At 35.5% G+C, this 13508-nt stretch overlaps 1 pseudogene; it reads right to left on the bottom strand.

The window, feature by feature from the left end:
• Positions 1-335: 335 nt before the first annotated feature.
• On the bottom strand, positions 336-11674 carry LOC112718860 (uncharacterized; annotated as a pseudogene).
• Positions 11675-13508: the final 1834 nt, after the last annotated feature.

Raw genomic sequence — 13508 nt, 5'->3', positions numbered from 1 at the left:
AGAGGAGTAGGTTTCGCTTCCAAATCACTAGATATCGAACCACTCTCAATTTGCTAAAAATTGACAAAACAGATCTAGCATAAGCTAACACTAATATTATGCGATAAGCTCAAACTTTACTAGTAAAATGGCACAACCGGTCATGCCATGTTTGATAAGAACGAACTTCAAAATTTCATCGCCAATATTGCTTATATTGATTCTGTGATATCAACGTTGACAAATTAAGCATTCAATGGATTACTGTTATATGGAAACTCCCGCTTCATTGGAAATTGTTATAGAAAATTGGCAACTTAAATGAAGGAGGAATGCGAGAGAAGAATGAACATACCTCATAGTTCGATATCTGCGACTCTAACCAAGAAAGAACCCAGGTCGTCAGATCCAAAAAGTGGAATATACTCTAATCCTCTCACATGAACACTAAAGCAAGATACATTAACAAACATTTGTTAGCAAGATCAGGTGAAAGTTGAATACATTAGAAGACTTGAAACATTTTCAAGACAAACTAAAAAGCACATTATATGAGTAGAGAATGCATAGGTAGGAATCATCATTATCATCATTCATGCAAGCATCATAATTAAAGGGCAAGAACGACTTCAAATGATGTAAATACAGTTATAAAAATTAAGAAGATACACTTCTTATAAGCATCAATTACATGAACGCAGGAATAACATCAAGCACTTATGACAACAGAGCACTTATTTCATTATTTTATAATATCCCAATACATTAAAATTTATAAACAAGTTCTATACTACACTATAAATGTTTAAATTATAGGACCCTATAAAAGGGCAACACCAAAGAGAATAATATCGGCAGCTTATCCTGATAATTGCAACAGGTGGTTGATTCCACAACTTAAACTAGTGACCTTGAAATCACATAGAGACAATGATAAACCCCGTTTTGACGGTTTATCTTGTATTGATTTTTAGAGCTTTTATCACCTTTTACCCACATTTATTCAATGAAATAGCATGGTTTTGTGATTGTCTCCTTATTTGTGCTTTGATGTGAAAACATGCTTTTTAGGACTTAAAATAGTTAAATCTAATTCCCCTTTGATTCCACTAGATGCCTTGATATGTTTGTTAGTGATTTCAGATTGAAAAGGCTAGGAATGGATCAAAGGAGTGAAGAGGGAAAGCATGCAAAGTGGAGAAATCATGAAAAGTCAAAGAAGTTGAACTCGCCCATGGGCGCTTGCGCGCACCTTGCGAATCACCCCATAGACGCGTATGCGTGCTGTGCGCGTACGCGTCGGTGCTGGTTTATGATTTTTTAATGAAAACGTGACCAACGAATTCTCAAGGGTTGTGGGGCCCAATTCCAACCAACTTTGGCGCCTAAACTGCTATTTAAAGCCAAGGATTGAAGAGCAAAAGGAGATTAGTTCATTTTTACACTCATTAGTTTAGTTTAGAAGTAGTTTCTAGAGAGAGAAGCTCTCACTTCTCTCTAGAATTAGGATTAGGATTAGGTTTAGTTCTTAGATCTAGGTTTTCATTCATTCATTCTTCTACTTCTACTTCTCAATTCTTTGTTGCTACATTCATCTTCTTCTACTCTTTTGTTGTAATTCCCTTTATGTTGTTCTTATATTTTGCTATAGATCTAGTATTGTTCCTTCTACATTCTTCCAATTCAATAAGAGGTAATTCATACTAAATGTGTCTTCTTTGCTTTTCTATTGTTGATCTCTTGCCTTTGTAGTTAGATCTCTCTTTAATTCTTGCAATTTATGTTGTTTACTTTTATTGCCTTTTATGTGTTTGTTGAAATGTCTCTTCTAGATATAGTGTAGATTTTGTTCCTCTTGGCCTAGGTAGAGTAATTAGTGACACTTGAGTTATCTAATTCCTTTGTTGATTGATAATTGGAGAGATTGCTAATTGGTTTGGAGTGCACTAAAGCTAGTCCTTCCTTGGGAGTTGGCTAGAACTTGTGGCTCAAGTCAATTCATCCACTTGACTTTCCTTTATTTAGTAAGGGTTAACTAAGTGGTAGCAATGAACAATTCTCATCACAATTGAGAAGGATAACTAGGATAGGACTTCTAATTTTCATACCTTGCCAAGAGCCTTTTATAGTTGTTAGTTTATTTTCATTGCCATTTACTTTTAATGCTTCTTATCCAAAACCCCAAAACACATTTCTAACCAATAACAAGGTACTTTATTGTAATTCCTAGGGAGAACGACCCGAGGTTTGAATACTTCGGTTTATAAATTTAGGGGTTTGTTTTAGTGACAAACAACTTTTTGTATGAAAAGATTATTGCTTGGTTTAGGAACTATACTTGCAACAAGAATTCATTTGTGAAATTCTAAACCATCAAAAATCCAATCATCAAAATGGCGCCGTTGCCGGGGATTGCAATGGTGTTATGTTATTGGTTATTGTACATATGTGAATAGTGTGAATATCTTGCTTTTTGCTTTATTTGCTAGTTGTAGAATTTTATTTCTCTTATTTTCCATTATCTTTTGATTTTTGTTTTCTCTTTCCATTATGAATTTTCATTTTGGCTATGAGTGTGATTACAACTATGTTGTAGGTGATGAGGACTATAATGGAGATGTGTATCAAGGATGGGACAACCAAAGGTGGGAGGAGCCATATGCATATGATCAATCTTCTTGGCAACAACCTCCACCAATGCACTATGAAGAAGAGCCATTCCATGATGCATACCAATCAAATGGCTATGGTGAATCTCCTTGTGACTTTCAAGAACCACCACCATATGCCTATGAATTATATCCTCAACATGATCATCAACTATACTCACAAGCCTCTTTTCACCAAATACCTCCATATGACTCTAATCCTTATCCACCATACCAACTACCTTTTGAAACATATGAGCCATACATGGAACCACAATTCCAAAATTACTACTCCCAAGAACCACCTCAATACACACCACAACCTTACCAAGAAGAACCACCTTCCTATAATGAACCCTTTCTCCAAGACAATGAACCCTCTTATCCACTCCAATCCTCAATGGATGAAATCCTTAGCCTTATACTTCAAGGGCAAGGAGAAATGCAAAGGGAGACACTAGAACTTATGGCTACCTTGACCAAGGTAGTAAGCATTTTATCCTCCCAATGCTTGAGCACTCAAAGCACTCCCATGGTCACATGTGGAGAATCAATTAAAGAGCATAGCATGAAGGAGAGATTGGAAACTCTGATGGAAAATGAGGAATGCCACTTTGTATTAGAACAATTGGAGAAGCCTATGATTATTGAAGAAAAGGAAGAAGTGGTTGAAGACTTAGGAGATGCGGAACTTCCTTAGGAAGCTAAAATCATAGAAAATCCTTCCAAGAAGAGTGAATTTGATGTTAAGGAGGAGAGTGCACAACCTCCAAGGCAATTTTTGAATGAAGACTTGGAAGGAGTGAAGCAAGAATTGAGTTTCCTTGGTGATGAAGATCATGCATCCAATCTTTTTGGTGAAGAATCCTTTGAATTTGAAGAACCTTCTCCCAATGAACTTAAAAGTGATGTGGAGGTAGATTTCTCTCAACCTCCCATTTATGATTTGAGTGATGGAGAAGAGTTAGATGAAGTTGATGAACAAAGGATTGAGAATGAAGAAGTTTATGAAGAGGTGGAGATTGACAAAGAAGCAAACAAGGGAGTAGAGCTTGCAAGCACATTGGAGATACCTCTCCCCAAGCCACCACCATCCATTCTCTCATTCAAGTGGGTAAATTCCTTATACTTAAGCTTTTTTATTCCCCTTGAATATGGTTTGCTTGAGACGGATGGTGAACTTAGAAAAATTAGTGGCTTTAAGAGTAAAAAGGAGATGGTTAGTGGTTGGAAGCATCATTCTAGGTTCATTATGGTCACATGTCCAAAGCTTGATAGCAAAGGTTGGTGTATAACTAGAGTACATGGGTCTAGAAGGATGTTTGGTCACTTTGTTGAGAATTCACCTTGCTCACCACCCACATGGATTAATGATAATCAACGTGGAGATGGGTGTGAAGACAACATATGGGATCCGGGAACACATGAGGATCAACATTGGGAGCCCATGGTTTGTGAAGAACTCATCAAAGCTTGGAGATATTAATCTTGAATGATGGAGCTTATTGGAAGTTCAAGCATTGGTGGAAGTTCCAAGATGAGTACAAGCATAAGCCACCTTGAGAGGAGCTCCCCATAAGTCCAACTTAAGGACAATAAACAAAAGTGCTAGGTGGGAGACAACCCACCATGGTAAAATCCTTTCATTTTCTCTTTTGTACATATTGGTAGAATTAGTTTAATTTCTTGTTTTGATTGTTTTAATGAGTCTAATTGGTAGTTTAGTATGTTAAATAAGGTTTTATGGTATTTTGGTAGCTGTTTGGAGGTTTGGAATGCTTGGATTGGTGCAAAAATATAGCAAAAATTTTTTGAAAAACAGAGCACCATCCACGCGTACGCGCACTGCGCGCGTACGCGTGCATCAAGTGTTTTCGACCGTCCACGCGCGCGCGCCATGCACGCGTACGCGTGGACTGAGAAGTTTCACCTTCCATATATTTTCCAGAGAGTTGTGCCTGCGCCGCGCCAACGTTGTGCCTCTGGCACAAACACCACTTGCGTGCACGCGCACATGACGCGTACGCGCCACTCTCGAAATAAGCCATCGACACGCGCGCACCATGCGTGCGTACGCGTGGATGTCCTTTCTTCCATCCATTTCTCTCCTTCTCCTCTTTCCATTTCTTTCCTTTTCCTTTCTTCTTCCCTTCTCCTACCCCTCATCCAACACTTCCAAACACCATGGATAACCATTTATTTTAGTTAGTTAATTAGTTAGTTGGTTAGTTAATTAGTTAGTTTTAGTTTAGTTTTCATTTTATTTTCTCTCTTTTCATTACAAGTGTTGGATTATTGACTTTGTTTACTACACATTCTTGCCTCCTTATTACCTAAATGCTATTTTAGCATGAATGTTTTTTTTAGACAATCTTTATTGGACTCTATGATTGAGGTTATATTTTGCTACTTGGTTTTGAGTTTTTCATACTTATCTTTTGAAGAATACCAAGTGATGAGAATTGCCTTTGAGCTTGTAACTCTTTTTGAATTGCATGATTTGGCCACCATGTGATTTGAACCGTATTCTTTGATTAGGCAATCTCTTGATGGATGATGTTGAGCATTTACCTTAATACATTGTATTTCATGATTATATCCATCCATATGTTTTAGCTTGAATGCTTTCATGCTTCTTTAATGCTTGTTTTACCTTACAAGTTTACTTAAAGTATCTCAAGCACACTAGGATAAGTGAAGTGCATGCTTCTTTTGTGACATAACTTTTATGCTAATGTGTGTTCTAAACCGCACAATTTAGAATTCACACACCTAATATTTCTTAATGTCACACTAATTTACTCACTCAATTCTAGTGATTTACCTCATTCCAACAATTATGCTTCCTTGCTTTTGTTTTCCCATCTTATGGTGTTATATTTTTGTTTTTCACAAATGATGCACCACAAGCAATAACGGAAGCAAGACTAAGAACACGCAGCAATCCGGAGATTCACCGTACCCCCTTGCTCATCTTTGAGTGCACCAAGGACGGTGCAAACTTTTAAGTGTGGGGAGGTCGTCCGACCGGTCGGCGATTTTGGGTGACAAAATTCTAATCCCAACACTTTTGCATTTCATTCTAGGATTTTAGGATTTTTACTTGCATTTTCTTAATTTTTGCATATGTATACACAATAAGCTTAGTCAAAATAATGAAATTTTTCAAGATTTCTATCTATAGGGCACCTCAATTGATTTGAGTGAAAACTCTTCATAGAACTTGCTTGAAATATATATATTGTGGATCATATTTTTGAGCTAAGAACACAAGCAAGTGAGATTTGAGCCTAATGGTGTGGTTACATCCTATAACCACTTATTTTCCTTCTTGTGTGCATTATTCTCTTTCTAGGAATGTGATCTTTGATTTGTTTGATTCTTTATGTCCATTATTTTGTGTATTCATGCATTTATATGATTGAGGCCATCATTTCATTAGCTCACTTATCCAAATAGCCAACCTTTTATCTTCCTTTGTTAGCCAATTTGAGCCTACGATTAACCCACTTGTTCTTAATTTTAGCACATTACAAGCCTAAAGTGGAAGACAATAAATGTCCTTATTTGGATCTTTGATTAGCTTAGGCTAGTGTGTGTGAGTACCATTCAAGTGTGGGAATCTTGGGACATTGGGTGAATAAAAGGGTAATTTTGTATTGTTATTGAAAATATTGGGAATTGGGTACATACTCATGTATTGATCAATTGTAAAACCTTATGCATTGAGATTCTTGTATATAGAAAAAAAATGAGAAAAACAAAAGAAAAAGAAAAAATATAATATGGAAAAAAATATAGAAAAAGAAAAAAAAAGAAAGAAAAAGAAAAAAAAGAAAGAAATAAAAGGGGACAAAATGCCCTAAAGCAAAGTGGAGCTCAATAAAATCAATGCATGAGTGTTGTGAAATGAAAAGGGATACATGAGTATGTGAAAAAGTGAAAAATGGGTAGTTAGGTTAGAACTTAATTGTATAGGATGTCATAGGTTAGGTGGGAAGTTTAAGCTTATCAAAGATTCAAATTTCAAGCTCACTTAACCATATATGCATCATACCTTGACCCTAGCCCCATTACAACCAAAGAAAAAGACCTCATGATACTTGTATGCATGCATGAAATATATGTTGATTGTTAGAAGAAGAACAAATCTTGGAAAGCATGATTAGGGGGAGAATTGAGTGAATCAACCCTAAACACTTGAGCGAATAGAGTGCAAACACTACCGGTGAGGGTTTGAGGCTCAATTACATGTTTCCACCTACGATCATCTCTTCTCATGCAAGTTTGTAAAAATATTTAATAACTCAATTCAATTATGGATTAGACTTGCTAGTCCTTTAGCCCTTGTGCATATATGCTTCTTGAGAATTGATTTATTTTGACCAAGCAATTGCATTCATTTAGATAGTTGCATGTAGGTAGATTGCATTTAGTTAGTTCCATTGAATAAATGCCATGCCCTTTACTTCATTCTTGGTTTAAGCATGAGGACATGCTTGGGTTAAGTGTAGGGAGGTTAATAAACCCCGTTTTGACGGTTTATCTTGTATTGATTTTTAGAGCTTTTATCACCTTTTACCCACATTTATTCAATGAAATAACATGGTTTTGTGATTGTCTCCTTATTTGTGCTTAGATGTGAAAATATGCTTTTTAGGACTTAAAATAGCTAAATCTAATTCCCCTTTGATTCCACTAGATGCCTTGATATGTTTGTTAGTGATTTCAGATTGAAAAGGCTAGGAATGGATCAAAGGAGTGAAGAGGGAAAGCATGCAAAGTGGAGAAATCATGAAAAGTCAAAGAAGTTGAACTCGCCCATGGACGCGCGCGCGCACCTGGCGCTTGCGCGCACCTTGCGAATCACCCCATGGACGCGTACGCGTGCTGTGCGCGTACGCGTCGGTGCTGGTTTATGATTTTTTAATGAAAACGTGACCAACGAATTCTCAAGGGTTGTGGGGCCCAATTCCAACCAACTTTGGTGCCTAAACTGCTATTTAAAGCCAAGGATTGAAGAGCAAAAGGAGATTAGTTCATTTTTACACTCATTAGTTTAGTTTAGAAGTAGTTTCTAGAGAGAGAAGCTCTCACTTCTCTCTAGAATTAGGATTAGGATTAGGTTTAGTTCTTAGATCTAGGTTTTCATTCATTCATTCTTCTACTTCTACTTCTCAATTCTTTGTTGCTACATTCATCTTCTTCTACTCTTTTATTGTAATTCCCTTTATGTTGTTCTTATATTTTGCTGTAGATCTAGTATTGTTCCTTCTACATTCTTCCAAATATCAATAAGAGGTAATTCATACTAAATGTGTCTTCTTTGCTTTTCTATTGTTGATCTCTTGCCTTTGTAGTTAGATCTCTCTTTAATTCTTGCAATTTATGTTGTTTACTTTTATTGCCTTTTATGTGTTTGTTGAAATGTCTCTTCTAGATATAGTGTAGATTTTGTTCCTCTTGGCCTAGGTAGAGTAATTAGTGACACTTGAGTTATCTAATTCCTTTGTTGATTGATAATTGGAGAGATTGCTAATTGGTTTGGAGTGCACTAAAGCTAGTCCTTCCTTGGGAGTTGGCTAGAACTTGTGGCTCAAGTCAATTCATCCACTTGACTTTCCTTTATTTAGTAAGGGTTAACTAAGTGGTAGCAATGAACAATTCTCATCACAATTGAGAAGGATAACTAGGATAGGACTTCTAATTTTCATACATTGCCAAGAGCCTTTTATAGTTGTTAGTTTATTTTCATTGCCATTTACTTTTCATGCTTCTTATCCAAAACCCCAAAACACATTTCTAACCAATAACAAGGTACTTTATTGTAATTCCTAGGGAGAACGACCCGAGGTTTGAATACTTCGGTTTATAAATTTAGGGGTTTGTTTTAGTGACAAACAACTTTTTGTATGAAAAGATTATTGCTTGGTTTAGGAACTATACTTGCAACAAGAATTCATTTGTGAAATTCTAAACCATCAAAAATCCAATCATCAGACAACTTAACCCTTGTTCCAAAGTTTCCTTACTTTTATACAATATAAGACTTTATTACAAACTTCTAAACTTTAAGGAACTAACATAAAATAAATGAAAAAACCAAATGACCCTTAGTAATTTAACCTTTTAGTTCTCCATCAATTGTTATATTACTATCTTCAGACTCAAGTAAGACTTTAAGGCATAAAAGTTTATAGAATGAAACTTTCAGTGTTGCTAACATTACCATTCTCTATTTTCATGACACTTTGGAGCATTATTTCTAACTTTGTCTTCATATCATGACTATCATCCATATGTGGTACTACAAATGTAAGCACTCTGTATATATGACGAGCAAATATGCATATCATCTGAGCAAATTCAAGCTCACTATCTGATATCCTACCAATAGTCAGATGCATCAGTTCTCCAATCAAATCTGCAAGCTGTAAAAGAATGTTCAGCACCTTTAAAAAATACACGTTGGAGAAAAATTGCAATCTGATTTTAAGCATACTTCATGTTCAATAAAAATCATATAACTGTATTTTAAAAAAAGGCCAACATAATTGGTTATATTCATTACAGAAAAATCAAGCACACTTGTAAAACTCTTTGAATGGAAACATATTGTTATATGGTGTTAGTGTATGTGTGTTATCCACTAATATTCTATTAATAGAATAAATAAGTCACTGACATGGATAATAAATAAAATGGAAAAATACATTCACCCCTAATAGATAGTCAATGATATTTATTTGCAGAGGCTGAAGTGATAGATCACTAAGTGGTAACAATGTGTTGTTTATCTCGTCAAACGTCAAAAGCATACCATTTTTACAAAAACCGCAGAAAGTAGTTGCTTCAACATACTCTTGTATTTGCAAACACCAAAGGCATGTATCAGATGAAAGTATTTTTGTCCTCAATAAAAAAAGTTACATTAAGCATACCCCAGGCAAGTATGCTCGTCGTAGCTTCCAAAAATCGGTACCCTGCAATTCTTTGACTAGCAGGGACATGTACTGATCTGTCACAGCTGCTAGATCCTTTTCGGCTTTCTGAAGTACTTCCTCTTTATTATACTTACTCATCCTAGTTACGACATTAAAATAAAGCATTGCCAATAATATCAGAAAGATTAACATTTAATCAGTAACCATCACAAGTAGACCTTGATTTCACATTTCTTATAATTTTGTTTTTATTAAGCTAGAATATTTTCATATTGACTTTATTCACAAATTGTTTAACAAACAGAAAACAAAGGATATGTATAAAGTATGGATATGAGGTTTAATGTGAATAAGATAAGCTTACTGCTAATGCAAAACAAACTCATAGTAGTACATCAATTTCAGGGAACAAAATGAAAAGTGATTTAGATGACTAATTGAAGTATATAATAAAGCATTGGCAAAGATAATAAAAATAAAGGCCACATAAAGATCATGTTTATGTCATTTAGCTGATTTGAGATGGCATTTGAATTAGTTGAAGATCCTAAATTATCCCCCCAATCATTCACAAGACTCAAGAGATAAACAGAGAGAGAATAATGGAAAAACGGAAGATAACCTATGAACTTGAAATATTACTTTTTTGCTGTTCATTGTTACGTCACGACTTGCTTTTACCACTCTTTCTCGTTTCTCATTCTACAAAGTACAAACTTAACAATGAGCAGCATATAACAGAATAGGCACAGCTTCTCAATATCCATATGTTTTCTCAACATTCCATGATTCCAATTAATATAAAGCATGTTTCAAGATATCATCATTGAAACAGTTTTCTTAAAGGTCTATGTAGTTTGTGCTAAGATTATCAATTCTAAACATCCCGAATGAATTGAAAACCACTAATCTCAAGAAAGTAAATTAGTAACATAACATTTTTGGTGAGCTTCTATAATGTGCAATGTTTCCTACATAAACAGACTCTACTACTTCAAAGCACTAATCCTTTAGAGTGTGTTTCAAAGTTGAGGTGTTGGAGGGAAGAACAAACAACAACAACCAATGATTCTAATTTAATATCCCAAAACCCAATTACTAATGCAACGATCAAACAGTGCACTACTCTCCCAAGCAAAAGTTTGGAGAGAGAATTTCCATTTCAATTCAAGGGGCTTGGAAAACAAAATGCTATGAATAACATGATATTACTGACAAACCCCAATTTGACGGTTTATCTTGTATTGATTTTAGGGGATTTTATAACCTTTTACCCACATTTATTCAATGAAATAGCATGATTTTGTATATTCTCCTTTAATTGTGTTTAAGAGTGAAAACATGCTTTTTAGGCCTTAAAATAGCTAAATCTAATTCACCTTGATTCCATTAGATGCCTTGATATGTTTGTTAAGTGATTTAAGGTTTGGGAGGCAAAGATTGGATCAAGGGAATGAAGAAAGAAGCATGAAAAGTTGGAGAACTCATGAAGAAATGAAAGAACCGGAAAGCTGTCAAGCCGACCTCTTCGCAATTACCACTTAAACCTTCCAATGATCCCTCACAATCACTTCCTAAACACTGCATAATGCTCTAAATATACATCATCTAAAAATAAATTATAAATTTATGCACCTCAATGTTTACCCTTCAGCTAAGTTCAACTCAATTTCCACTGGCTACTGAAAATCTATTAGAGTCTCTAGCAAACCAAAACAACAAATCGTTAAAAAAAGATTGAAACTTCAAATGAAACAAGAACAAAATAGTTAAAGTAAGGTGTGAAAGCAATAAGAGTAATTACAATGTCATTGAGATATTCAACGTATTTTGTGAAACGAGCCTTTATTGCTGACTCAGTAGCCATGGTTCTTGCCTTCTTTACCGCTGAGGCTTGAACGTTGGAACCTGCAACTAACACAATCAACACCCCCCCCAAAGTGTAATTTTTCAATGTTAGTGACTCAATGAGAGAGAGAGAGAGAGAGAGAGAGAGAGAAAGAGAGAGGGGTTTTAGTTACTTTGATAAAGACGTTGAGGTTTGGAATTGGAAGCCATGAAGAGAGAAACCCTGAAGAATGAAGCGGTGAATGAATGCAACATCTGTTTGATGAACGACACCTATACATAAATTTCCACCTACCTCTATTTGAGGTTTGGGGGGATGAAACCCATTTTGGGTTCCTGAAGTTTTCGACCAGCCTTAATTTCAACCTCTAAATTTTTAGTTACTCAATTAACACCTCCAAATGTTAGATAGTGCTTCACGTTTATCCCTATAGCTATTTTTGTTAAAGGAGATTTGATATAGCACATTAAGTTGACACGTAAGAAACTCTAAAACGACATCATTTTATGTTCCTTCCTAACGTAACTTGATTCTTTTTCTTCCTTCTCTGTTTCTTCTATTCTTCTTTCCAACGTTTTTTATTTTTCTCGCATGTTTGACTGTGAAAAATGAGAATCAGAATAACATTCGTCGTGTATTGGACTGCTGGATAAGGTTGTTGAACAAGTAGCATTGCCTGGAAAAGAAACGGCAAAGATCAGGTTAGGAAGTGAAGTTTTTTCTTTTACAAATTTTTTGATACTCTGTTCTTGACTTTTGTTTCAGTTTTTATATTGCATTGTTGTTGTCGAAGCAAGTTGTTGGTTATATCTAGGGCATTAGAAGTTGTTGCATGTGAATGATTCTAGGATTTGTTTTTCGTTTTCCTTACTGGAGAAGAGAATGCCAATTGTATCTTTTGTTGTCTTTGGATAAATGTTATTATGTGTGTGTTGTTGCTTCTGTTTAAAAAATTTGTTGCTTAAAAATCAATGATGCTCTATTTTGTTGTTTAGAGTTTGAAGTCAGTTAAGCCAGTATGCTTTATTTTTGAAATCATTATTGAGATTTTTGTTATTTTGCAATATAGATGTATGATGATATAACAATTGTCATCCACCATAGAAGAAGTTTTGAGACGAAAGAAGATGGAGAAGTAGTGTATGTCAGAAACCAATTGAACAGTTGTTTGGACTAGAGAAAAATACAATGCATGTGTTCTCAATAAGAAATTACTACAAGGTTCTTGGATATGACAACTTGAAGGAGTGCTGGTGGCTAGCCCCTGGGAGGCCCTTGAAGACTGGATTAAGAGCACTCTCATGACAAGGAGTTGTTGGAGATGTGATTTCACGCAAAGAATAATGAAAGTGTGGTGCATGTATACCTTGAGCATGAAAATTCTGAACGTGAAGGTGATAAGGTTTCACAACTGATCCCTATGACCCCCAATCCAAAAAACCCTGTATCTAACACCACCTCAAATCCATCTTTATATATCTCAAATACACATTTTGGACAATATTTTTACATCTCCTGAACCAAACTATGCACCCTCAGGCCAGCCAAACTTTGCACCTCCAGCTCAACCCAACTCTGAACCTCAAGCCCAACCCACCTCAAATCATCCATCCCAACCCACCTCTGAACCAAATTCCTTGGCTTCTTGAACTCATCATTTCTTCAGCAAAGTCTCAAGCGTTTTGGGAAAAGATGGCTGCAAATTAGGGTTTTATCATCTACGAAGGGGTTAAATTGAGTAAATTCAACTTTTTTAACATCATTGGCTCATCACACATTCATTTTGGCAAGTTGGGTGTCACGTAGATGCACACCGTGTCAACTTAACCTGCCACATCAGATCTCTGTTAACGGAGATAGCTACAGGAGCAAATGTGGGACACGATCCAATATTTAGAAGTGTTAATTGGGTAACTAAAAATTTGGAGATCAAAATTGAGGCTGACCAAATATTTCAAAGGCCAAAATGGATTTCAACTCGAGGTTTGGGGTTTTCATTTTTGAAACATTTTTAGGAAAAAAGAGAGTAGTTTTTTTTTTTTACTAAAGAGAGTAGAATTTGGTTTGTATTTTAGTTATATGGTCTCA

The sequence above is a fragment of the Arachis hypogaea genome, chromosome 2 (assembly GCF_003086295.3).
Source record: "Arachis hypogaea cultivar Tifrunner chromosome 2, arahy.Tifrunner.gnm2.J5K5, whole genome shotgun sequence".
In the NCBI taxonomy this organism is placed as follows: domain Eukaryota; kingdom Viridiplantae; phylum Streptophyta; class Magnoliopsida; order Fabales; family Fabaceae; genus Arachis; species Arachis hypogaea.
This window is presented reverse-complemented; position numbering and strand designations above follow the sequence as displayed.